The sequence below is a fragment of the Lissotriton vulgaris genome, chromosome 12 (genome assembly GCF_964263255.1).
Source record: "Lissotriton vulgaris chromosome 12, aLisVul1.2, whole genome shotgun sequence".
NCBI classification, from domain to species: domain Eukaryota; kingdom Metazoa; phylum Chordata; class Amphibia; order Caudata; family Salamandridae; genus Lissotriton; species Lissotriton vulgaris.
The window spans coordinates 358,674,579-358,701,396 of NC_141700.1; the positions used below are offsets into that span (position 1 = coordinate 358,674,579).

Below are 26,818 nucleotides of genomic sequence, written 5' to 3' on the forward strand. Positions count from 1 at the left end.
TTGGACCAGTTCCATTTCTGTCTTTGGCATATATTGGAATATACCAAGGCAGTGTGGGGAAAAAGTATCATCAATTGATGAAAGGTGTCCTTTAATAGCATTTCCAGACCTACCCCAGTTAATGTGCCTAGATCGTTTCCACCACAGTGCACAATTATAAGGTCAGGTTCTGGCAGATGCAAAAAGGTTTTCACCAATGGTATCAATTGGTGACATTTTAATCCTCTGTGGCCAATCCACTTGATTTCCACATTTGATAAATCAAGGTTATGAAAATTTCTGCTAGCTGCATACCTTTGAGCCCAGTGGATGTAGCTATGTCCAATAACCCAAACAGAGTACATGATGTGAGAAGGTTCTGGTCCAGTCAGATGAAGTGTGGGAATGAAATGGCAGTTGGAACAGTAGGAGTTCACAAAAAAATAATTGTGGAGTTTCTGTGCTCTTGAATCACTAGCAATGATTGGTGGATTCAGATAGTTGAAAACTGAAAGTTAGGGTGTATGGTTATGTTGTGTGAAAGAAGCAATTTGAATGGTTTAAAAAAAGTCACCAAAAGCAAAAATACCCTGTATAGGCTGCTGTATTGACAGGTCAAACATCCTTGCTGAGTTAATTTGCAACATTGTAAGATAAACTTTTGAACCTTAGAGTTCAGTTAGGAGGGAGTTGCTATGGTAACAGATAGAAAGGTTTGAGAGGGGGATGGGTGTTGGTTTGAAAATAGTGAGGGAAGAGTTTTCATTGGTTGAATTAAGGCATATGTGTACAAAGATAGAGATTTTCTATGCCAGTCTTGGTTTCAGTGTATTGAGAGCACACCTTTTCCTCTGCTAAAGAAAAATTGGTGTGTGTGTCTGACACTGTTTTCAATCTCCAAAAGCATTTCTAAAGGTAAGTAATGATTCATTTAATTTAGATAGAGATTTATTTTCTCTATGGAGAATATTTGGAAGCAGATAGTTATGTTTTAGAAGTGAAATTGTATGTTAGTATATAAGTCCTGCGCAGTGTTTTTTACATGTTATTTAAAAATCGATTTTGGGTGCAAATGAATGGTATTTTTATTTGGCCTTTTTTATGATTGCCATGTGCAGTTGATGCATGACTTTAAACATGGGTAATAAGTGATGCACTGGTGGCGCCAGGCTTTTATAAATGAGGCCCTGACTTTGTTTGATGATATTGAGTGGTTGTAGTTAGGTTCTGTGCAGTGTTTCTTACATGTTATTGAAAAATCGATTTTTGGGTGCAATTGATTGGTATATGTATTTGGCCCTTATTTATGAATGCCATGTGCAGCTGATGCATGACTTTAAACATGGGTAATAAGTGACGCACTGGTGGCGCAAGGCTTTCATAAATAAGGCCCTGACTTTGTTTGATGATATTGAGTGGTTGTACTTAGGTTCTGTGCAGTGTTCCTTACATGTTATTCAAAAATCGATTTTTGGGTGCAATTGATTGGTATATGTATTTGGCCCTTATTTATGAATGCCATGTGCAGCTGATGCATGACTTTAAACATGGGTAATAAGTGACGCACTGGTGGCGCAAGGCTTTCATAAATAAGGCCCTGACTTTGTTTGATGATATTGATTGGTTGTACTTAGGTTCTGCGCCGTGTTTCTTACATGTTATTGAAAAATCGATTTTTGGGTGCAATTGATTAGTATATGTATTTTGCCCTAATTTATGATTGCCATGTGCAACTGATGCATGACTTTAAACATGGGTAATAAGTGACGCACTGGTGGCGCAAGGCTTTCATAAATAAGGCCTGACTTTGTTTGATGATATTGAGTGGTTGTACTTAGGTTCTGTGCAGTGTTCCTTACATGTTATTCAAAAATCGATTTTTGGGTGCAATTGATTGGTATATGTATTTGGCCCTTATTTATGATTGCCATGTGCAGCTGATGCATGACTTTAAACATGGGTAATAAGTGACGCACTGGTGGTGCAAGGCTTTCATAAATAAGGCTCTGACTTTGTTTGATGATATTGATTGGTTGTACATAGGTTCTGCACAGTGCTTCTTACATGTTAAACAAAAATCGATTTTTGGGTGCAATTGATTGGTATATGTATTTGGCCCTTATTTATGAATGCCATGTGCAGCTGATGCATGACTTTAAACATGGGTAATAAGTGACGCACTGGTGGCGCAAGGCTTTCATAAATAAGGCCCTGACTTTGTTTGATGATATTGATTGGTTGTACTTAGGTTCTGCGCCGTGTTTCTTACATGTTATTGAAAAATCGATTTTTGGGTGCAATTGATTAGTATATGTATTTTGCCCTAATTTATGATTGCCATGTGCAACTGATGCATGACTTTAAACATGGGTAATAAGTGACGCACTGGTGGCGCAAGGCTTTCATAAATAAGGCCTGACTTTGTTTGATGATATTGAGTGGTTGTACTTAGGTTCTGTGCAGTGTTCCTTACATGTTATTCAAAAATCGATTTTTGGGTGCAATTGATTGGTATATGTATTTGGCACTTATTTATGATTGCCATGTGCAGCTGATGCATGACTTTAAACATGGGTAATAAGTGACGCACTGGTGGCGCAAGGCTTTCATAAATAAGGCTCTGACTTTGTTTGATGATATTGATTGGTTGTACATAGGTTCTGCACAGTGTTTCTTACATGTTATTCAAAAATCGATTTTTGGGTGCAATTGATTGGTATATGTATTTGGCCCTTATTTATGATTGCCATGTGCAGCTGATGCATGACTTTAAACATGGGTAATAAGTGACGCACTGGTGGCGCAAGGCTTTCATAAATAAGGCCCTGACTTTGTTTGATGATATTGATTGGTTGTACATAGGTTCTGCGCAGTGTTTCTTACATGTTATTCAAAAATTGATTTTTGGGTGCAATTGATTGGTATATGTATTTGGCCCTTATTTATGATTGCCATGTGCAGCCGATGCATGACTTTCAACATGGGTAATACGTGACGCACTGGTGGCGCAAGGCTTTCATAAATAAGGCCCTGACTTTGTTTGATGATATTGAGTGGTTGTACTTAGGTTTTGCGCAGTGTTTCTTACATGCTATTCAAAAATCGATTTTTGGGTGCAATTGATTGGTATATGTATTTGGCCCTTATTTATGATTGCCATGTGCAGCCGATGCATGACTTTAAACATGGGTAATACGTGACGCACTGGTGGCGCAAGGCTTTCATAAATAAGGCCCTGACTTTGTTTGATGATATTGAGTGGTTGTACTTAGGTTCTGTGCAGTGTTCCTTACATGTTATTCAAAAATCGATTTTTGGGTGCAATTGATTGGTATATGTATTTGGCCCTTATTTATGATTGCCATGTGCAGCCGATGCATGACTTTCAACATGGGTAATACGTGACGCACTGGTGGCGCAAGGCTTTCATAAATAAGGCCCTGACTTTGTTTGATGATATTGATTGGTTGTACTTAGGTTCTGCGCCGTGTTTCTTACATGTTATTGTAAAATTGATTTTTGGGTGCAATTGATTAGTATATGTATTTTGCCCTAATTTATGATTGCCATGTGCAACTGATGCATGACTTTAAACATGGGTAATAAGTGACGCACTGGTGGCGCAAGGCTTTCATAAATAAGGCCTGACTTTGTTTGATGATATTGAGTGGTTGTACTTAGGTTCTGTGCAGTGTTCCTTACATGTTATTCAAAAATCGATTTTTGGGTGCAATTGATTGGTATATGTATTTGGCACTTATTTATGATTGCCATGTGCAGCTGATGCATGACTTTAAACATGGGTAATAAGTGACGCACTGGTGGCGCAAGGCTTTCATAAATAAGGCTCTGACTTTGTTTGATGATATTGATTGGTTGTACATAGGTTCTGCACAGTGTTTCTTACATGTTATTCAAAAATCGATTTTTGGGTGCAATTGATTGGTATATGTATTTGGCCCTTATTTATGATTGCCATGTGCAGCTGATGCATGACTTTAAACATGGGTAATAAGTGACGCACTGGTGGCGCAAGGCTTTCATAAATAAGGCCCTGACTTTGTTTGATGATATTGATTGGTTGTACATAGGTTCTGCGCAGTGTTTCTTACATGTTATTCAAAAATTGATTTTTGGGTGCAATTGATTGGTATATGTATTTGGCCCTTATTTATGATTGCCATGTGCAGCCGATGCATGACTTTCAACATGGGTAATACGTGACGCACTGGTGGCGCAAGGCTTTCATAAATAAGGCCCTGACTTTGTTTGATGATATTGAGTGGTTGTACTTAGGTTTTGCGCAGTGTTTCTTACATGCTATTCAAAAATCGATTTTTGGGTGCAATTGATTGGTATATGTATTTGGCCCTTATTTATGATTGCCATGTGCAGCCGATGCATGACTTTAAACATGGGTAATACGTGACGCACTGGTGGCGCAAGGCTTTCATAAATAAGGCCCTGACTTTGTTTGATGATATTGATTGGTTGTACATAGGTTCTGCGCAGTGTTTCTTACATGTTATTCAAAAATTGATTTTTGGGTGCAATTGATTGGTATATGTATTTGGCCCTTATTTATGATTGCCATGTGCAGCCGATGCATGACTTTCAACATGGGTAATACGTGACGCACTGGTGGCGCAAGGCTTTCATAAATAAGGCCCTGACTTTGTTTGATGATATTGAGTGGTTGTACTTAGGTTTTGCGCAGTGTTTCTTACATGCTATTCAAAAATCGATTTTTGGGTGCAATTGATTGGTATATGTATTTGGCCCTTATTTATGATTGCCATGTGCAGCCGATGCATGACTTTCAACATGGGTAATACGTGACGCACTGGTGGCGCAAGGCTTTCATAAATAAGGCCCTGACTTTGTTTGATGATATTGAGTGGTTGTACTTAGGTTTTGCGCAGTGTTTCTTACATGTTATTGAAAAATCGATTTTGGGGTGCAATTGATTGGTATATGTATTTGGCCCTTATTTATGATTGCCATGTGCAACTGATGCATGACTTTAAACATGGGTAATAAGTGACACACTGGTGGCGCAAGGCTTTCATAAATAAGGCCCTGACTTTGTTTGATGATATTGATTGGTTGTACATAGGTTCTGCACAGTGTTTCTTACATGTTATTCAAAAATCGATTTTTGGGTGCAATTGATTGGTATATGTATTTGGCCCTTATTTATGATTGCCATGTGCAGCCGATGCAAGACTTTAAACATGGGTAATAAGTGACGCACTGGTGGCGCAAGGCCTTTATAAATCAGACCCTGACTTTGTTTGATGATATTGAGTGGTTGTACTTAGGTTTTGCGCAGTGTTTCTTACATGTTATTGAAAAATCGATTTTTGGGTGCAATTGATTGGTATTTGCATTTGGCCCTTATTTATGAATGCCATGTGCAGCTGATGCTTGACTTTAAACATGGGTAATAAGTGACGCACTGGTGGCGCAAGGCCTTTAAAAATAAAGCCATGAGTTGCTATTGTATAAACTTAAATATGTTGCAATTTATTGTTTATATTGTTTGCTTTTTAACATTACTTTGTTGTTTGCTAATAGTGGTCTTTCATGTGTTTTTTTAACAGAACAACAGATTCAAATCAACTTCTGAAAAGCAAGCAAAAATGCCTTCAAGGCAAAGAAAAATCAAAAATACCATACGGAAAAGGAGAACATCAACAACAGAGTTTATGGAATCCTCTTCAACAACTACTTCAAAAAACACCAGAAAAGCTTCTGGTAAGCCAATTAAGTCTTTTCTTCGTAACATATGTCGTAGGAAAAAAAATGAAATTGCTAATGTGAATATACAGAAAAAGTCAACAAATCTAAAAAGGAAAGAGAAGCCCACAAAAAATGTTTCCATTGGACCAGGAGAGAAGAGAATGGTTAGCAATAGAAGGGTAAATGTTTTTAGGGACATTCGTAGGCGAATGTTTCGCAATAGGGTAGTTTTAAATTTGCTAAAAAATGAAAAGAAAAGTAAACTAAAAGCTGCTTTTTACAAGAAAAAGAAAAGTGTAGAAAAGATTGTTGATCAGGCTTTTGAAGTTAAGAAAAAATTATTTATTTTAATAATCAATAGAATTAGGATACTTAATAAGGCAATGGATGTTTTCAAATCGAACAGTAGATGGAAAAGAATTATTAATCGGAGTAATTTTTGTGAAGTATTTTCTGGTGAATGGATGCATAGTTCAAGTTCTGAGCCTTTTTTTAATGAGGAGAGTTACTTTCAGGAAAATGATTTGGTGCATGCGGTTGACACCAGTGGTCGTGCCTATGAGGTGAAAGATAGTTGTGTGATGGAAAAAGAGAAACTTGTACCTAGAGATGCAGAAGAGGTGTTAGCTGATGAAGTTTTAGGGAGACGTACTAAGGGTCCAGTGTACACATGGAAATGCAGTAGTATTTGTAGTGTGCGACAGGAATCAATTGATTTGCTTCGAAATTTCTTACGTACATATAGTAAAAAAAGTCTCAAACAAAAAATGAAGATCCTGCAAGAGTTAGATCCTTGCAGAGTGAGAGAAAGCACAGGTTTGCAAGGGCATTCACTAGCATGTCTTTCTAGAAAAGTTTATCGGAGTGTTTTTCATCATTTTAGGATGTTAGCAGTGCATCATAATAACGTAAGGAAATTAGTGAGGAAGTTGTATTATGCAAAAAGTCCTGCACTTAAGCTTAAACAGTTAAATAGTGCTCTTTTGCATGGATCTGAAGTGGATGTGAAGACTATTTGTGAAGAAATTGAGTTTTGTTATTTTGGGAACAAAGAGGACAGTGTAGAAATAGATATAGTAATGGATGGCAATGCAGAAGATAATGGACAAATTTCAAGTATTGAAAAGTTTGATGAGGAAATTATCAAGTTTAAGGTGAAATCAAGTGAGAGGCCTAATGTAACTTGTGTGTGTTGTCGACGGACTCATTATAAAATTCAGACTAGGTTAGTTGATTTATATGCAAAAAGTGAATTGGAAAATAATAGTGAATGGGAGGATTTTGTAAGTTATTTGTTGGTGGAGAATTCTTTTGATTTGAGTTTGGATCAGCGTATTTGCACTTATTGTTTGAAAAAATTAAATGAAAATAGAATGCCTGCAAGAGCAGTTTATAATAATCTTCAGTTGATAGATATTCCTTCTGAATTGATGGATCTAAATACTTATGAATCTATTTTGATTCAATGTGTCCATCCTTTTCAGGCTATTGTACGCATGGAGCCTAAGACAGGGAAATTGCCTCCATCAGATTTACTGAGAGGATTAAAGGGAAGAGTTGTTTATTTGCCTCTAGATGTAAAGAAAAATATTAATACAATTGGTGTAGAAAGAGTAGAAGAAGATCCTTTAGTTATTCTAGTTAATGGGGTTCCAACAAAGAGTAAGAAAATTTGGCAAGATTTAGTGGATGTTAAAAAAGTCAAGAAGGCAACGTTGTATTTAGTTAAAAACAATGAGTACTACAAACATGTAAGTGTTGGAGTTGAGGAAACAGCTACAGAAGAAGATAGTGATTCTTCAGTTGGTCAAATTGAAAAAGTTGATGTGTCTAGAACTGAAGAAATATATGAACATTATACTGTTCATCCTTTGCATTCCAAAGAAGTAATGGGAAATGCAATTGACTTGTTTCAAATGAAGGCAGCAAAAGGAAGTCCCATTAGTGTATGGGAAGAAAGTTTGGAAGCTCGTTGTTTTCCACAATTATTTCCAACAGGTTGTGGTGGACGATATGATGATCGACCAGTTCAAATTCCTGCAGCTGAATACCGGACTCTAAGATTATATGCAGAAGATCCAAGGTTTCGTCAATGCATTCCATATTTATTTCATCTACTGTTTGAAAGTGATTTGTCTGGGCTTTCTTATGCAGTTAATCATATATTAAAAAGTGGACCTCATTTGCAAAATGTATGTGCAAGGGACTTTATGGAGAAAGTTAATCTGCAAGACAGTATTTTGGAATCTCAGCTAATCAATCTCATGGCATGTCAACGTGGAACCAATGAGTATTGGTTTCGTCGTCATGGAGAATTGAAATGTATGCTAAGAAACTTAGGAACTCCTACATGGTTCCTCACTCTTAGCTGTGCTGAGTATGCATGGGACGATTTACTTCAATTTCTACGAGAGGCAAATGAAAACATACCAAATATAGAATTGAAAACACCAGGAGAACTGTGTTCTTTAGATCCAGTGAATGTTTGCAGATATTTTAATCATAGATTTGAAGCTATGATGTCTTTTATTACCAACAAAAAAAATCCTCCCCTTGGAGAGGTTTTGGATTTCTTTTGGAGGAAGGAATATCAAGCGAGAGGTGCTCCTCATATACATATGTTGTTGTGGATTAAAGATGCACCCAAATTTGGAACAGATTCAGATGAAACAGTGATGAGTTTCATTGAAGAGTATTCAACATGTGCTGTTCCAAAATCTACTGAAGAAAACAATTTAAGGCAACAAGTTTTACGTTTTCAATCTCATCGTTGTGGAAAGTACTGTCGTCGAAAATTTAAAAACAAGGAAAAGTACTACACGAAATGTCGTTTTGCATTTCCTCGACCAGTGATTTCTAAGGGAAGAGTAAATAATTTGATGTCATCTCTACGACATACTGTGACGAGAAAATCTCCCAAAAACACATATAATTTGAAAAGAAATGAAGAATCTAAGTACATCAACGATTACAACCCAGTGATTTTGTCCATGTGGAATGCTAACATGGATATTCAGTTCGTTGCTGACAACTCTATTGCTGTGGCTCGATATGTGACATCTTACATCACCAAAAAAGAAAAGACAGAACTGAAGGAAATGTGGGAGGACATTTCACATGAAAAGAGTCTAAGCAAGAAATTATACAGTTTCAGTCTGAAGATGTTGTCGCATCGAGAAATTGGAGCATATGAATGTTCTGATCGGTTATCATCAGCAAGTCTCTATGCCAAATCAAGAACAATCATTTGGGTGAGTCTTGGTCTTGCTGCCACACGAAACCGAGTTTTGAAATCTGTACAAGAAATTGAATATTTGGCGGAAAAAGAACCAAACAGTACAGATATTTTGAAGACAAATATGTTGGATACATACTATCCAAATAGAAGTACTCACCTTGAGAACACATGTTTGTATGAAGTTCTTCAAAACTACAGTTATAAGAGGAACATCACAGAAGATATCAATAATGGAAAATATGCACTCATTGGCTATGAAGGATGTCTAGTGAAGCAGAAAAAAGGCCATTTGATTAATCATCGAAAATTGAGTTGTGAAGTTCCAGACAAAAGAGAATTTTACTACTTAGCTCTTTTGCAACTCTTTAAGCCATGGCATACAGAAGAGGAACTACTTGGAGACTTTCTCTGTTATGAAGACTCTTTTAATGCAACTAAGGATACCATAGAATGTCCTATTTTTCTAAATTATCTGCAAATGTTGAATGAAGAAATGGAGCAAGAAACCACAATTGCTGAAGAGATAGCTAGAAACAGTTCTCAAGATAGTCAGAGTTCTACTTCATTGAGCCAGGATCCACTAGGAGGACCAATTATCCAAAATGAAGCTGCCACTGCCATGGATGAGGTGGAAAGAGCTATGGAACAAGCTCAAGAGGATGGAGTTAACTTAGAAGATTTGGTAACGCAACTAAACATTGAGCAGAAAAAGATATATGATGAAGTCACAGAGCAGATTGAACATGGATTCAGACATGAGAAAAAAGAGTGCTCATGTATATTATTTGACCCTGTCCGACTGTATGTAAGTGGAGAAGCGGGGACAGGAAAAAGTTTTCTAATTAAAGCCGTTGCAAGTTATCTGCAGAAAAGGACTGATTCACCACTGTCTTGTGTTGTAACTGCTCCAACTGGTCTGGCAGCACATAACATTAAAGGGATTACTCTACATCGTTTATTGATGCTGCCAGTTGAACATGATAATAAATTGCATTACAACAAGCTATCTGGAGATGCGTGTTCTGAAGTTTCAAGAGTCTTGAAGAAAATGAAACTTCTTATCATAGATGAAGTAAGCATGGTCTCAAATCTAATGCTTGCTTTTGTGCATTTGAGAATGCAAGAAATTCTTAAAACAGACTATGATGTGTTATTTGGAGGAAAACACATTATTGTTTTTGGAGATCTATTGCAGTTGACTCCAGTAAAAGGACAACCAGTGTTTAAAATGCTCACGCATGAAGATACCAGGAAGTCCCTTGGAAGCATTGGAAATGTTAATATATGGCTAAATTTTAAATATGCTGAACTGCTTCAAAATATGCGACAGGCCAAGGATGAAGATTATAAAAATATTCTACAAGATGTAAGAATTGGAAAAATGACTGAGAAAGGGAAAAAAGCTTTGCATAGTCGATTAATTTCAAATTTGTATCCAAATGAAAACATTCTTCCAGAGAATATTTTTAAAAAAATGACTGAGAAGAAATCTGGGATATGTTTGATGCCAACTCTGCAAGAATGTTCCATCTTCAACCAAAAAATGTTAGACTTAGAAAATGAAGAGATTGTGAAACTAGAAGCAATAGATAAAATAGAGCATATGGGTGCAACAATTGTTTTGTCAGAAAATTTGAAAATTAAATTGCATTCATTGGAGAAAAGTATTTCAAAAACAGCTGGTTTTGAAAAGACTCTGAATGTGTGTTTAAATTGTCGTATCATTTTGAGAAGGAATTTAAATGTTGAAAGCGGTCTGGTAAATGGAGCAATGGGTTATGTTGTTGATTTTGTGAATTACAGAAATAGAGATGGAATTGAATTTTTAAAAATAAAATTTGATGGCATTGAACAAGTACAACAAATAAGTCGTTGTTCTGCTAGATTTTTACTTGTAAAAGACTTATATGTTCGCCGAAAACAGTTTCCTGTTTGTTTGGCGTATGCAGTGACAATTCATAAATCTCAAGGTTTAAGTGTAGATAGTGCATTGGTGAACATTGGAAGATCTGTGTTTAAAGAGGGTATGGCATATGTGGCATTATCTCGAGTCAGAACTTTATCAGGATTGTATTTGATTGCATGTGATGAGACAAATATTTCTGCCGATCTAGATTGTGTTAAAGAATACAATAGGTTAAGAAGAGAGTATGCTCCACATTTGCCTCAATATCCTCTGTTTGAAAAACGTGTGGTAGGCCGAAAAAGAAGAAATGAGGATAATTGTAGTGAGGTAGTTGCAAAAAGACAAAAAGTAGAGAAAACTGTAATTGAAAACAGGAAGAAAAAGAATTGTGGAGAAAATGTTGTTGGATTTCAGTTTGAAAACAGTTCTGGTGTCAACTGCTATGCTAATGTAGTGGTTAATGTTGTTTTTTTTCTTAAAAGTTTACAAGAACAGATTGTTGAAAATCGGGATCAAAGATTGTGTGGTTTATTGAATTCTGTGTTTCAGAAATGTAGCAGTGTTACAGCACAAATAGAAAGTGTAACAGAAATTCGAAATATTTTAGATTTGTGTTCTGGTCAAGATAAATTTTCACAGAACATTCAGCAGGATTGTCAGGAATTTTTAATGTATATGTTTGGTGTTTTGGAAGATGAAGGTGTAGATGTAGATAATCTTTTCAGTCTTTCTTATCAATGGCAGCATGACTGCCACAATTGTAGTTTATCAAGTACTACTACAATAGACACTGAAAGATTTATATATTTGACTTTACCAGACTGTAAATCAGTGTCTTTTAAAAATCTAGTTAAAGCAGCAGATCATAATATGGTGTGTACCCAATGTAACTGTACAATGCTGTCCACATTATTTATACAAAGGTATGGGCAGTATATCATTTTAGTTTTCCAACGATGTAGACCTGATGGAACTAAATTGACAACTTCTATCAAAAATTTTGTGGCTTCTCAGTTATCAATTTCTGGAAGGACCTTTACAACTGAAGCTATTATTTATCATGATGGACCTTCGACCACCTCAGGACATTATACATGCTACTTAAAATCTGAAAATGGATGGAGTTACTGCAATGATTCTCATTTAACTTATAAACAACGTTTGCCTTATGACTCTACAAATTCTTATCTAGTGTTTTTAAAACCAAAGTTTTAGTAAAGGGAATTGGCCTTTGAAGACGGGAATAGTTAATAAAAGTTAGTTAGTTAGTTAGTTAATCTAATATTTGAAATTATTTATCTCATGTAGATACTTTAAGTGGATCTCAAAGTAAAAAATACCGATATATCAGACACAAATTGGCCGTGAGGATTGTGTATGGTATGATGTTTTTAGATCTTTTTTCATAGGAAGTCGATGAAATGGAACTCATAAGGAACAGCAGACTTTTTTTCTACCAAAAGGACCTTCACTATCTTCTACTTGGCCTCATGGAAAAGTAAGTGAATCAAAGATTAGTGTACATATATGAGATGTATGTTTGAATGGGTTTTTTTAAACACAATCTTTTAGATTGTGTTTTTTTTTTCCCGCTGTTATATGATGAAGACTTTGAACTCACTAATTTAAGTGGAATTCAATATATTCTGAGAACAGCAAAAATAAATAATGTAACATATTGTAGAAGTTATTGTGTAGTTTGCATTATGTAATTTATATTGTGTTCACATTGTTATGCACTCATTTTCTTTTTCACCCTTATTTACCTCTCTTTACTAATTTACACTCTTTTTTCATTGCTGTTTCTTTACTGTACTTCATTCACAACTTCTTAATCTAATAGGAACTATCTGCATTTCCTCAGTTCCTTCCACCACTTTTTATCTTTTTTATATTCTCTTAGTACCACTGCTTTAGTTTCCTAACCCTCTTTCTCTTTCTCCATTTTTTTTTCTTTCACACTCATTGTACTGTAGTTCAGTTAGTTCTTCCTTTTGTCTTTCTTTTACTCTCTCTATTCTTTCTCTCTATTACTCCCCATGTGTTGCCCTTATTCACTTATATGTACCCTCTTTCACCCCTCTTTACTTATATTCACTGATATTTACTTTCCCTCAATCGCTGCTATTCTTTTCCTCTGATTCCGTCACTACCTGTCATTCTCATACTTAACTGTCCTTCTTTTTACTTTCAATATCCATTTATATTCTCCCTTAACCTCTACTTTAGTGTTCTTCCTATTTCTTCTTTCTTTTGCTCCCTTATTCATTTTTCTTTTCTCAGTTACTTCCTTTTACACTTTTTATCTGTCTTACTATCTATTACACAGTCCCTCCTTCATTTTTTTTTTCTTTTTTTTTGTTAGTGCGCTGACGGTACGCGCACCGGTGCGCGCACCGAAAGCGCACCAAAGTGAAATATAAAAAAAAAATATTTTAAATTAAAAATATTATCTCAATATACATTATAGTGTTCATTTTTACAAAAACATACTTTAGCAATTCACTAAAAAACACATAGGTATGAGTCTGTATAAAAAGTTAGGAATTAGCATTAAAAAAACCTATGAAATTCACTGAAAAAACCATAGGTTACACACCAGTTATAGTTAGGAATTAGCATTAAAAAAACCTATGAAATTCACTGAAAAAACCATAGGTTTCACACCAGTTATAGTTAGGAATTAGCATTTAAAAAACCTTACAAATTCACTGAAAAAACCATAGGTTTCACACCAGTTATAGTTAGCTGGAAATTTTACTGATATAAAACCATTGAAATTCCCACGTTATAGTTAGTCGGACTCACTATAACTTGCGCGTACAATGCACTGCTGATGACGTCACATATTACATCACTCATGACATGGTCAGTGACATCACTCATGACATCACTGATGACACCATCCTTGTGACAGAGTGACAGACCTAATTTCAGTGTAATGTAACGCTTGAAACACATATTCAAAAATAGAAACAAACATTTTCAAAAAAATGGAGATACCCAAACCAGTAACAACAACCAATTCAGTAATTCCACCATCTATATACACATCCACTCATTCACCAACAGTTCTATATAGTCACTCATATATACTCACTCATCATATGTAGTGATACACCTATACATCCTGTTACACATCAGCAGTCATCCAAAAGTTACTCACACACATACTCACACATGCAAATAAACTATTGAACATCCATTTATTTGCATATACATTTATACACACACTACCACCTTACTTCTAAGGAAACTTACCCATACTTACTCTCCTAAACAATCACTTATAGAAACACATACTTATTTAAACAGGAACTTCTACAATCTCTCACTATATATACTATACTCACTTATATACATCAATACTCACATATACTAGATTAAAACATATGTCGTTACTAATGAAGACACTAGTGAGACAGTCATTCACTCACTAACACACACATATACACACTCATCCACCCATACAGTCCTGCACATATGCTGTCTTCAAAACACATACAAACAGTGAGTCAGTCACCAACCCCTGCAGCCACTTATACACAAAGAGAAACACTGATACAAACATTTAAATATTTAAACAATACTCGCTAATATATGTATTCACTAAGATACACGTAATAAGCCAGTTACCCAACCAATTTTTTTTTTAAAAAACATCCATTTACACACGTATTTAAACATTTATTCTTCCATCGACCTTTACAAATACATATATAAAACAAAGTTATTTTTCAGAAAGACACACATTCACTGGATGGTGTCATCAGTGATGTCATGAGTGATGTCACTGACCATGTCATGAGTGATGTAATATGTGACGTCATCAGCAGTGCATTGTACGCGCAAGTTATAGTGAGTCCGACTAACTATAACGTGGGAATTTCAATGGTTTTATATCAGTAAAATTTCCAGCTAACTATAACTGGTGTGAAACCTATGGTTTTTTCAGTGAATATATATATATATGATGGCGTACAACTATGGCTTCCTACATGCCAACATTGCTATTCTGATATATGCTGCACTACAGTCCTCCATCCAATAAGGTATGTAATCTGACTCTACTAATAGTATTGTGAAATTCTGAAAGCCATAGCCAAAAACCTCTCTGCTACTGGTGTTGTAAAAGAATCAAGAAACATGAAGGGCAAAAAGTCAGCAATGTCATCCCAGAATGTGTCTGAGATGCAGCTTCCTTCAAATGATAACTGCTTGTGGCCTATTGGCAATAACTTTACTACCATAAAGGAATCCCTACAAGACAGGTTGGCATGAGCACAAGAGTGAGCATTTCAAACAAATATGAAAGCCCTTTTGGAGAACACAATCATGACCTACTTTGACGTCTACATACCAAAAACTAATCGTGCCATTTGTTTCATGGGGAGGAACCCCGTTTTATAATGAGAATATATAAGTGAGTCCTCCAGTTGCAGGGATTTTGTCTCACATTGGAGCATAAACTGGAGGCAGGGAGCCCAAAGTACTATCCATTGCGACATAGTCATGAAGTGTGCTTCGATGAAGATTGAAAAGGCTTCTGAAAAAGAAGAAAGACAGCCATTTGTAAGTAGTACTACCCAGAGCTCTCAAGTTTCCCGATTTCATGTGTGAGGAAGGGTGTACATCTGTTACCACGCATTTTTTACCACGCACTACAATTACAACGCAGGCATTACCACGCATACCATTACAACGCATTGCGCTGGGGGGCGCTCTAGGATAGGGAATAAGTTTAATTTTATATCCAACACCTTCCCTAGTATCCACGGGGACTGGAGTTGGAATATAAAATTATACTTACCACTATCCAGCACCTCAAAGCGCTATGCGTTGTAACGGTATGCGTTGTAAATACCGCGTTGTAATGGTATGCGTGGTAATGGTATGCGTGGTAACGTCATACATCCGTGAGGAAGGGATCCAGTTCTATTTTTACTATTACAATATCAGAACAAAAGAATTAAATAGGTCACAGCAGAAAACTATTTGTAGTGTCATCACACATCTTGGCAACATGGAGTAGGAGATGGTGTAACTATTCACTTGACTGTGACAGAGCAGAGAACCAAAAGGTATCTCTTTCATCAAGGCCATAGGCAGAGAAATGGCGTTGTTTGAGGTAAACAGAAAGAGATTTTCACTTTCCCATTCATATGGAATCAGGGACCTCAAACGTTTAATGAGGCAAGGGGCTGCCTACCAGGGCTTTAGTCAATACAATCAAATTGGATTAACCATTAAACCATGTTAGTGGCTCTCAAAAGTGATTTTACTTTTGTGTAAGGGCCTCTACTTTTCCCTAAAATGTGCATTTAGGATACAGGCACAGTTACCGCTCATGGTTAACATGTTCACTGTAATTCCATAAAGCAAACACAAGGAGATGATGGACGGAGCGCTGAAACTTTTCAGACTCTCACCCCCAGTCACAGATCTGGGTTGAATCCATCATCGTTCTTTAGCTCACTTCGCCCCTCAGTTCAGGCCCATCTATATGCAAATAAGACTTGACCCTGCGCCTCATGGGAACAGTCCAGCCCGAACTGCCAAGCTAGGTCTTCCCTGAACCGGAAACAAGCATCCAGGGACCGGTTTAGGGGTAACACCCCTCATCAGCCAGGCTAGCTTGAATCCAATGACAAAGTGAGGAAGAGATCCATGACTGAACAAACCCTGCCAACTTAGGGAGAATAAGGCAAACACAAGGAGATGATGGATGGAGCACTGAAACTTGTCAGACACTAACCTCCAGTTATATACAAAAATTGTACAAGGTTCCCCTGAGGAGGAGGAGGGAGGACGGGGAAAAAAATTAGAAAAACAGCCACTCTCAGGAGTGTGCAACAGGGAATTGAGTAAACCCTTTTCGGAATTAGGATGCCTCACACAATTAGAGGGTTGGACAACAGTAGCCATCCGTCCAAATAACTGTATCGTGTCATCATTGGCCTCCTGCTCCAGCGGCAAGCTGGCGGTGCAATGCTTGCCGGGCAACACGTAGTGTTACTCTTTTGGTGGAGATCTTCTATTCCTGGCCAATGGGTGCATGCGTGTGAGGGACCTAAGAGGTGGGATTGTGAGCGTGAGTGAAAGTTAAAAGTAAGTCAGTAGAGTCCATTAGAACATTTTTAATCAGGTGGCTCACTGCTTAATTAAAATTGATAAAGGGAGGGGTAGCGGAGCACAACAATAAGGGTGATGTGGCTTCGTTCGACCCTCGCCTATGGTGTGGTCAACATGTTTCACGCCAGTTAAGGCGATTCTTCAGGACCTATGGTTGCTCATCAATTAATGCGAAGTCTCCCCCAAATCGAAGAAACTTCCATATACAACCTGTATGTCAAGGCGGCAAGTGCTACTGCAATGGTCCTAGCCCTAGAAGTTGGGAAGAAACAAACAAAATCAGACCTGAATGTAATCAGGATCCTGTGCGCGGCAGCAATTTCCCAACATACTACTATGGTTAAGCTATACTAAGTCCAAACCCAGTGGGGTACAGGGAAAGGTGGAGGCTGTGTGTGAAAAGGGCAACTCGGGAAATGGTGTATCACGCAGAGCAAGTGCTACGGATGTCGTGGTTAGATCTCCACCAATAATTAATAAATAATAGTTATTATTATTATACTCAAGGTTGTGGCACCCATTCGTGCTATTTACAACATAGTGGTAGTATAAGGTGTATCAATTGTAACAATTCTGCAAGTACATAGTGAACAAAGTCCCGCGTGTATTCAATCTAGCCATAGTGGCGGTTTTGCCAGTTTATACATGTCTGCGAGATCTTACCTAAACCCATGAAGGTCGGGCCCCACCGACTGTCCCTGGGAAGGCCTGAGCGGCGGGGAGTCCCCTGCGTGGGAGGGTAAAATAGATATTTATTTTTTGTCATTAATTATTGTCATGGTAATGCGTGTGATCGCCAACCACGCTTTATTTCAATATATGGCCAAAGTTGACATTATGGTATTATTGCTGTTAGTAGTCAAGGGTGGTCAAGGTAATCATGAGCATCATGCTTCTACACTTACTCCTATTGTTAGCATTGGGGCGGGCAAAAGCATGGATCAAGCAATGTTACAGAGGAATTTAAAGGAGTTTAAATAACCCCTCGAGTGCTTAATGTCAATGCTTATGGTAGCGTGTGACGATCAAAGGGAAGGATTACGCAGTGTTGAGAGGCAGCTAATTTACTAGTTTTACTGTTTACAGGCGATCAAAAGCCTCAATCTCGTAGTGTTTTAGCGAAGCACCCTGTAGTGCGTCTCGATCATATTGGCATCCATTGAGCCCAAGGTGCCCCCACCACTACCATCACCCCACCTTACCTGGATGCTCTAGGCGGATGGCGGGTCAGAACCTACCCATCCCACGGCGGCGGTAACACAGAACAGCCGGTAGACCACTGTGCACTCCGTGCTCTATTAAAAGCCGGTAGCCGTGAGGGTTGCGGCGGGATGGGGGGGCGTGTCCCAGGAGTTGCTAGGGGACGCACCCAGGCATCGTGTGGACAGAGAAAAGGGGCAAGCGGGAAAGTGCCATTTCAGCAGAGCTGAGATTGCGCGCCATCTTGGAGTGTAGCAAAAACCCCAGCGTCAGGGATTAAAACGCTAGTGGCATTGACGCTTAGCAATAGTTGCAAAAACATAAGACTAGTAAAGACGAGCCCCAAGTGTTGGAACGGTCTGGGAGGGACGTTTGACAAAAATGACAAAAAATAAAATAATAATAATATAATAATGCGGGGGCAAGCAGTGCTTGTGCATGTATAATTCATGGTATGCGTGGTAATGGTATGCGTGGTAACGTCATACATCCGTGAGGAAGGGATCGAGTTCTATTTTTACTATTACAATATCAGAACAAAAGAATGAAATAGGTCACAGCAGAAAACTATTTGTAGTGTCATCACACATCTTGGCAACATAGAGTAGGAGATGGTGTAACTATTCACTTGACTGTGACAGAGCAGAGAACCAAAAGGTATCTCTTTCATCAAGGCCATAGGCAGAGAAATGGCGTTGTTTGAGGTAAACAGAAAGAGATTTTCACTTTCCCATTCATATGGAATCAGGGACCTCAAACGTTTAATGAGGCAAGGGGCTGCCTACCAGGGCTTTAGTCAATACAATCAAATTGTATTAACCATTAAACCATGTTAGTGGCTCTCAAAAGTGATTTTACTTTTGTGTAAGGGCCTCTACTTTTCCCTAAAATGTGCATTTAGGATACAGGCACAGTTACCGCTCATGGTTAACATGTTCACTGTAATTCCATAAAGCAAACACAAGGAGATGATGGACGGAGCGCTGAAACTTTTCAGACTCTCACCCCCAGTCACAGATCTGGGTTGAATCCATCATCGTTCTTTAGCTCACTTCGCCCCTCAGTTCAGGCCCATCTATATGCAAATAAGACTTGACCCTGCGCCTCATGGGAACAGTCCAGCCCGAACTGCCAAGCTAGGTCTTCCCTGAACCGGAAACAAGCATCCAGGGACCGGTTTAGGGGTAACACCCCTCATCAGCCAGGCTAGCTTGAATCCAATGACAAAGTGAGGAAGAGATCCATGACTGAACAAACCCTGCCAACTTAGGGAGAATAAGGCAAACACAAGGAGATGATGGATGGAGCACTGAAACTTGTCAGACACTAACCTCCAGTTACCGATCTGGGTTGAATTCATCATTTTTCTTTAGCTCACTTCGCCACCTCAGTTCAGACCCAGCTATATGCAAATCAGTCTTTACCCTGTGCCTCATGGGAATAGGCCAGCTGGAATTGCCAAGCCAGGTCTTTGCTGAACCGGAAACAAGTCTCCTGGGACCGGCTTCGGGGTAACACCCCTCATCAGCCAGGCTAGCTTGAATCCAGTGGCAAAGTGAGCAAGGGACCCACGCCTGGGTATACCCTGCCAACTTAGGGTGAACAAAGCAAACACAAGGAGATGATGGACAGAGCCCTGAAACTTTTCAGACACTCACCGCCAGCACACAGATCTGGGTTGAATCCATCATCATTCTTTAGCTCACTTTGCCACGTCAGTTCAGACCCAGCTATATGCAAATCAGTCTTGACCCTTGTGTTTGCAACGTGATTCCATAGGCAACAATGTTGACGAAGAATTTGGGTACACACTAGTGCATATTTTATTGCCACTGCTTAAACATGATTTACGGAGAAAGCAGTATCTGTCAGTCTTTGTCAGTTATGCGTATCACAGTCACATACCTGCCATTCAGCCCCTCTCCTTTTCCTCCAGAAGCTTGGGGCAAACATTAGCAGCTACTTGTTTATTTTAAAGTAATAGGGAACCCTCATATCCTAGTTTGAATGTCCTTGGACATTTTAAACTCTTTATCCTTTTTATTGCCTGGCTTGACAGAGCAGCTGTTGCCAGACAATAATGTGAGCATCACTAGAGAGGGACTTTAGCCCCGCCCATATGTTGGGAGCCAGGAGTAACAGCCAGATTCATCAAAGACCCGTTTTGCGAGTCTGTAATAGCGATTCATAAGGAATCGCTATTACAGACTCGCAAAACGGGATTCATGTAGGAATCGCAAAAAGAATTGCGATTCCTACACATTGCTTATTTGCGATTAGCTAATTGCTAATCGCAAATACGGAATAACTCCCCATTCATTCCTATGGGCCAAAAGGCCCATAGGAATGAATGGGAAGTATTCCTTATTTGCGATTAGCAATTAGCTAATCGCAAATAAGATAGCGATTTTAAGGGTGCCAGGGGTGTCCAAAGGACACCCTGTAGCACCCCTTAAATGCAAATTGAAACAGGTTTTGTGCACACACATGTCCAAAGGACATGTATGTCTGCAACATGCAACTTAGAAAAATGCTTTTAAAAGCATTTTTCTAAGTTTTCGCTATTTACCACGAGGTATTTTCGCGGTAAATAGCGGGCCGAAATTGCGAATTCGCAAATTTTAAATGGATGATGAATTGCATTTAAGGAATCTCAAATAGAGATTCCTTAAATGTAATTCCTCGCAAAATAGCGAAATCGCTATTACCGATTTTTGCATTTGGGGGGAGAGGGGATGGGACATCCCCTCTCCCCCGGCACACCTGGGAAAACACAGTCCAGCAATACGGCAGCATGTAGATGCAATGTTGGATAGTCCACTCTCCAAACGTGTAGTAGTCTCTAGGTCCTCGGCCATCCACATATTAGAGTCTGTGGTACTCCTACCTTCCCATCTTCTACAGTTCTCCCTCATCCCTCCCCCCCACATCCACACCCATCCAGCCGCACAGCACTTTACGCTCACTCCCCTTGCGCTCCGCCCTCAGTTTGTTCCTCATCACTCCCTTGCCTCAGCAAATAAGCAGTCAAAGGGCCCCATATATCTCGGGGCCGCAACCTCATCAGTAGTTGCTCTGCATACACATGTAGGTATTCCTGCCAGGTGGACATGTCGTGTAGCCAATCCTTAAATTTAGGGGCTCTCCCTCTACCCCATCTACAGGCCACTTGACGTCGTGCTATGAGAATGCCAAGAGCGAGGAACTGTTTATGTGGTGTTTGTATGTCCCCCACCAAGCCCAGCAGGGCACTCAGAGGGGTCGGCGCCAGCGTCTTGCCCACCATGCTAGTCAACCCTGTAAATACCGCCTACCAGAAAGAAGCTACTCGGAGCATCTCCAGGCTAAATGCATAAAATCTGCCTCCTCCTGACCACACCGCAGACATCTGTCATCCTCCCTAAGGTGAATCTTTTGAAGGCGCGCTGGGGTATGATAACGTCGGTGCAGGAATTTATAGTGCACCAACCGAAGTCTGCAGCTACCGGATATAGCTTACACTTGAAGACAGGCTGTTTCCCACTGCTCATCCGTAAGGGGGCTGTCTAGGTCCGCATCCCACTCCCAGCTGGCTCCAACAAGTTGGGCATGTGGTGCACTGTGCACCCACGTATACAACACGGAAATGACGTGTGGCGGCTTCAGGCTGCAGCATTAAGTGTAATGACGCAAACGTTTCCGGTTCCTGCGGGAACCCCGGGGTGTAAGCCCTAGCGCTCTGCCTCAAGCGAGTGTAAAGGAACACATGCATAAAGGAAGGTTTGTGACCTCCAAAAAACTGTTCTTTCGTGCGGAATTTCCCTCCAATATATAGGTCACCCCATGTAGCCAGTTTAAGTCGATCTAGCATACGCTGGCAAATCTTCTCCTTAGTGACTGGCAACAACGGGCAGTGGCTCAAGGGCACTCTAGGGGAGTACATCAGGTGTGCACCCTCAGCTTTCGCTAACCAATTCCACGCCCTGACTGTAAAGTCTACTGTGGAGGGGTCGCCGTGTGGCTCCCTAGTGGGCATATACACGTACTCGGATGTAGGAGTAGGGGCCATGTAGCCGTCCTCGACCGCGAGGTGAGGCATATACGGGGAGGGTGAAACCAGTATACCACAAAATGTGCCTGCGCACTATCATAGTATTGTTCAAAATTATTGGGGACGTCAAACCCGCCATCGCGGTATGGCAGCATAAGCGTAGTTAATATCAGTCGAGCCTGCTTCCCCCCCCCCCCCCCCCCGCCCCCCCCCAAATGAGGCGAATTAGCTGGGAATTAAGCGTATGAAAAAAGAAGGCTCCGGGGAAGTACGGAATGTTTATGAATAAATACAAAAAGCTCTGGAGTATGTTCAGTTTAATCAACAATATCCTCTCTGCCATTGAAAGAGGTAGTTTAATCCATTTGGAGACGTTATCTGTCACCTTGTCCACAGCCTTCCCATAATTAAGCCTCAATAAAGCATCCTGGTCCCTGGTGACATGGATGCCTAAATACTTAAAGTCATCCACCTCCCGTTTCAGGGGATAGTCCAGCATGGCGCATGGCTGGGTGTACAGCAACTTAATCCAATTAACAAAGGAAAAAGGCAGCCCCATGTGGTGAAGTACCCCTATCAGGTAGTCCCATTCGACTGAATCGAATGCTTTGGTGGCGTCTAGAAAGACTGCCATCGCTGCGCTATTTGGGTCAATGTCTTGCAGGACTGCCAAAAGAGTTCGTAGGTTATGAGCTGTAGCCCGATGGGACACGGAGCCCGCTTGGTCAGGTAAAACCAATTTTTCTAAAAGCAAATTGAGCCGCGTCGCGAGCACCTTAGCCAGGATTTTGGTATCACTATTGAGTAGCGATAAAGGCCTATAAGAGTCGCAGAGCAGCGGGGATTTACCGGGCTTTAACAGTGATATTATTTGTGCCTCAATCATTGTGGCTGGCAAACACCCCTCCTCCAATGCTGCATAAAACACTACTTTAAGGACAGGAGCTATTGTGGTCACAAAGGTCTTGTAAAAATCTATAGGAAGCCCATCCGACCCCGGCGCCTTCCCTGACGACATAGACATGATAGCCTCCGTTATCTCGTCAACCTCTAGGTCAAGGGCTAAGAACTTACGCTGCGTGTCCCCAAGCCACACCAACGCTATGTCTTCCAGATAGCTGCTAAGGTCAAGTGAAGTCCCACTTTGTGATTTATAAAACGTTGTGTAAAACCTCATCAATATGTCCATTTGATCAGGGAGTTTCCGGCACACACTCCCCCATTCCTCTTGTAATTCTGCAACATAGTTCTGAAACCTAGGGGCTCGAATAGCGCCAGCCAATGCTTTACCTGGTCTATCCCCCTCGCCATACACTCGGGCCACATAGTGCTTCCCATGAAATTTGCATTCCCTGTTCGCTGCTTCCTCATACTCTGAAATTTTCTCTCTCACTTTGGCGCGCAGTTCCTCAGAGTCTCTCCCATCACCTATTTCCTTTTCCAGTGTTTTCAGTTCCCCTTTTAGTTTGTGTAGGTCCCGCAGAAGGTCCCTAAGTATACCACCTCCCTTAGCCAAGCACCAACCCCGTACTGTCACTTTAAATGCCTTCCACACCGTCGTTAGGCTAGCAACTGAGTTATTGTTTCTAGCAAAAAAATCTTGAATGTCTAGCTCCATCTCCGTCTTGAACACTGGATCCTGCAAGTGACGTGGATTCAATCGCCACCCCAGAAAGGGGGAAACGTCTACCGGAGGGTGGAGCGTCACTAGGACAGGGGAGTGGTCCGAGTATGTGCGGGCCAAATGCATTGCTCTGATTATCCAGTGCGCCATTCCCAGTGCCACCAATACATAATCTAGTCTGGCCCACGTGTTATGCACTGCCGAGTGGTGTGTCCCTTCTCTCTTGGAGGGGTGCAGGTGACGCCACATATCCAATAAATATTCGGACTCTAAAATGCTCTGTAGTGTACGTTGTGTAGTGGTGTAATGGACTGCTACAGCATGGGAACGGTCACATTTGGGATCTACAACAGTGTTAAAATCCCCCCCCCCCATGAGACATAAGTGAATCCTAGCATGCTATGTTTGCCTCTAAGCACCAGAAGGGGGTGAGAGTCATCTATATTAGGACCATAATAATTTGCTATCGCAACGTCGTGAGAGTTCAGCTTTCCCCACAGCAAACAGTATCTTCTTACAAGTCAGAGTCTGTTTTAAAAAGGCCTTGAAGACATGGCTCTTCAAGACAGCAGTGGTATAGAACTAATAGTCGCAATCTCAGTATTATTATTATTATTAAGATCCATACCTCCCTGCACAAATCTCACCCCCTTCTTAACAAGGATCACATGAAACAAATGGGTTTGCTTAGTTTGAACCGCACATCACAAGGTTAAGCCAATTGTAATATGAACATAGGTAAATGACAGGAAGCAACTGTGGCTGGGGTGCTCCTAAGGTATATGACACCTACCCACCAAAGTGTCATTCAATCCCAGGATTCAAATGAACCCAGGTCAAACATATATATACACAACACCTGAGCACACCATATCATTATTTCAAATTAAAGTAATATAAGTATTTTTCTAAAGCAGTCAATAAAGACTCAGCGTCCTATATGTTCTAAATCCAGAGAGTCTCAAAGGAAAAACAGGGAGTCCGAACAAATCTTCTTAGGTTGAGGTCTGGTTTTAATTTCCACAGTTCACAAGAGGAAAGACAGCAGCCCTCTCTGTCTCGTGGGTCATTCAGGCCCCTAACTTTCCAGGAGACCACATTCAGCCAATCAGGAGCGCTGTTGCTATTGGCCATGAGTCATACTCAACAAAATCATTCTGTTGCAATAATCATGCCCGCAGTGCCCAATCCCATAGTGTGCCTGAACCCGCTCTTCCAACTCCCTACCCCCACCCACACCGGCAACCCCAACTTGCCAGGAATGTCCCTCCCTCCCCCCCATTCATTCATCCCATCAACATTTATCCCATCCATATTGGCTGGATTCAAGCTCTAACTCAGGGGCTCCTGCACTTCGCTCCACCGCACTATTTCACCCATCCAGTCCGCCGATGAACATGGGGTACTCTATGACGGGGCGACGGCGAGTGCCCAGGCGGCAATATTTATCGAAACATTCAAACAACTACAATAGTACTTCACCAACTCGGTGCAGCTGGTAGGGGTCTTTATACCACAGGGCTATGAAGCCCGCTGCTCAGGGACAGTACATCAGCCAGGATCCGACAGGGGAGAGTGGGATCTGGATCTCCTCCGGGTGGCTTCTTCCCTCAACTCCGAGCTACGATCTCGCTTCAAATAATCTTCAACTTGCTGGGGGGAGGTGAAGAAGTGCTGGCGCCCTCGGTGGTTGATCTTCAAGCAAGCATAGCATACGTGATCTCTTTGGCCTGCAGCTTTCTCTTCTCTGCGGTGAACTTTCGGCGGGCCTCCTGCACAGCCTGGGTAAAATTGGGATAGAAGGCCAAGGTGGTGTTGTCGTAGCGCACTTCCCCCTTCTCGCGGGCCAGGTGTAGAACAGTATCACGGTCACGGTAATTCAGGAATCTCACTATAACCGGCCGAGGTGGTGCTCCTGGAGGAGGTCACGCCGCCAGGGATCTGTGTGCCCTCTCAATAGTCATATGGGCAGAGAAAGAATCTTTGCCAAATAGCTCCTGTTAGACCTGGCACCTTGGCGTGAGTCTCCCTTCCACTTTTTGCTGATGTGCCTCCGATGTTTTGCTGGTTTTCCGATACTCAGGGCACTGCGCCACGGCTGACCCGTGCCGCAGTGCAAGTGCTCCCTACTGTAACTTGTACATGTGATTGATGTCCATGATTGGTTCGTTGGATTTACTGTTAGTCCCTAGTAGAGTGCACCAGGAGTGCCAGGGCTTGTAGATGCCAATACTGCTGGTGGGCCTGCAGCGCTGGTTGCGCCACCCACCGAAGCAGCCGTAAGATGTGTCTGGGGTCCGCCACTGCAGACCCCGCGTGCAGTCGCGTACTGTCACGCTGGCTGGGCAAGTGCACCCACTTGCCAGCCGCCAAACCTTCCCTTAACTTCATGTTAGTCACCCCTATGGTAGGCCCGAGGGCAGGGTGCATTGTAAGTGTAAGGTAGGACAAGCCCTGATGTGCGTGGCATGTCCTAGTAGTGAATTACAACTAAATTCGTATTTCACTATTGTAAGGCTACCTGCTTCCTTTAGGCCAGAACGAGCGGCTGGAATTATTACACCCTATAATCCCAGCCGGCTCAGGGAGCACGGTAGAGAGTCGTGTTTAGTATGCCTGAACTCAGAATAATAAAATATTTCTTTTAGTAAAGTTTATTTTAGTATCCTGTGTTTGCAAATGCTACTTTTAGAAAGTTAGCATTTGCTTGCTTAACCATTTCAGCCCGCCTCTGCTGGTATGTGTATCTGACTGTCTGGGATGTGTGAGTGACAGGGCTGGGGGATGACAGGTGGTGAATGCGCAGATTACACCTTAGTGGGAGGTAGGAGTGGCTCTTGACTCTGAATCTTGCTGTGCTCTGCCACCACAATGCTGGCTCCACCCTCCTGGGGAGCGACTGATGACTCAGCCGGTTCCTGGCCCAGGAAGGGCGAAGCCCCATCAACAAGGTACTTCTGGCTGCCC

The 26,818-nt window shown here is 40.8% G+C and overlaps 1 long non-coding RNA gene across 1 annotated transcript; it reads left to right on the forward strand.

Annotated features, from left to right (window-relative positions):
• The first annotated feature begins 805 nt into the window (after window positions 1-805).
• Window positions 806-12,363, forward strand: LOC147674057 (uncharacterized). Its single transcript, XR_015302547.1, has 3 exons — window positions 806-894; window positions 5,583-5,736; window positions 12,275-12,363. It is a non-coding gene; the product is annotated as an uncharacterized LOC147674057 (long non-coding RNA).
• The last annotated feature ends 14,455 nt before the right edge of the window (window positions 12,364-26,818 follow it).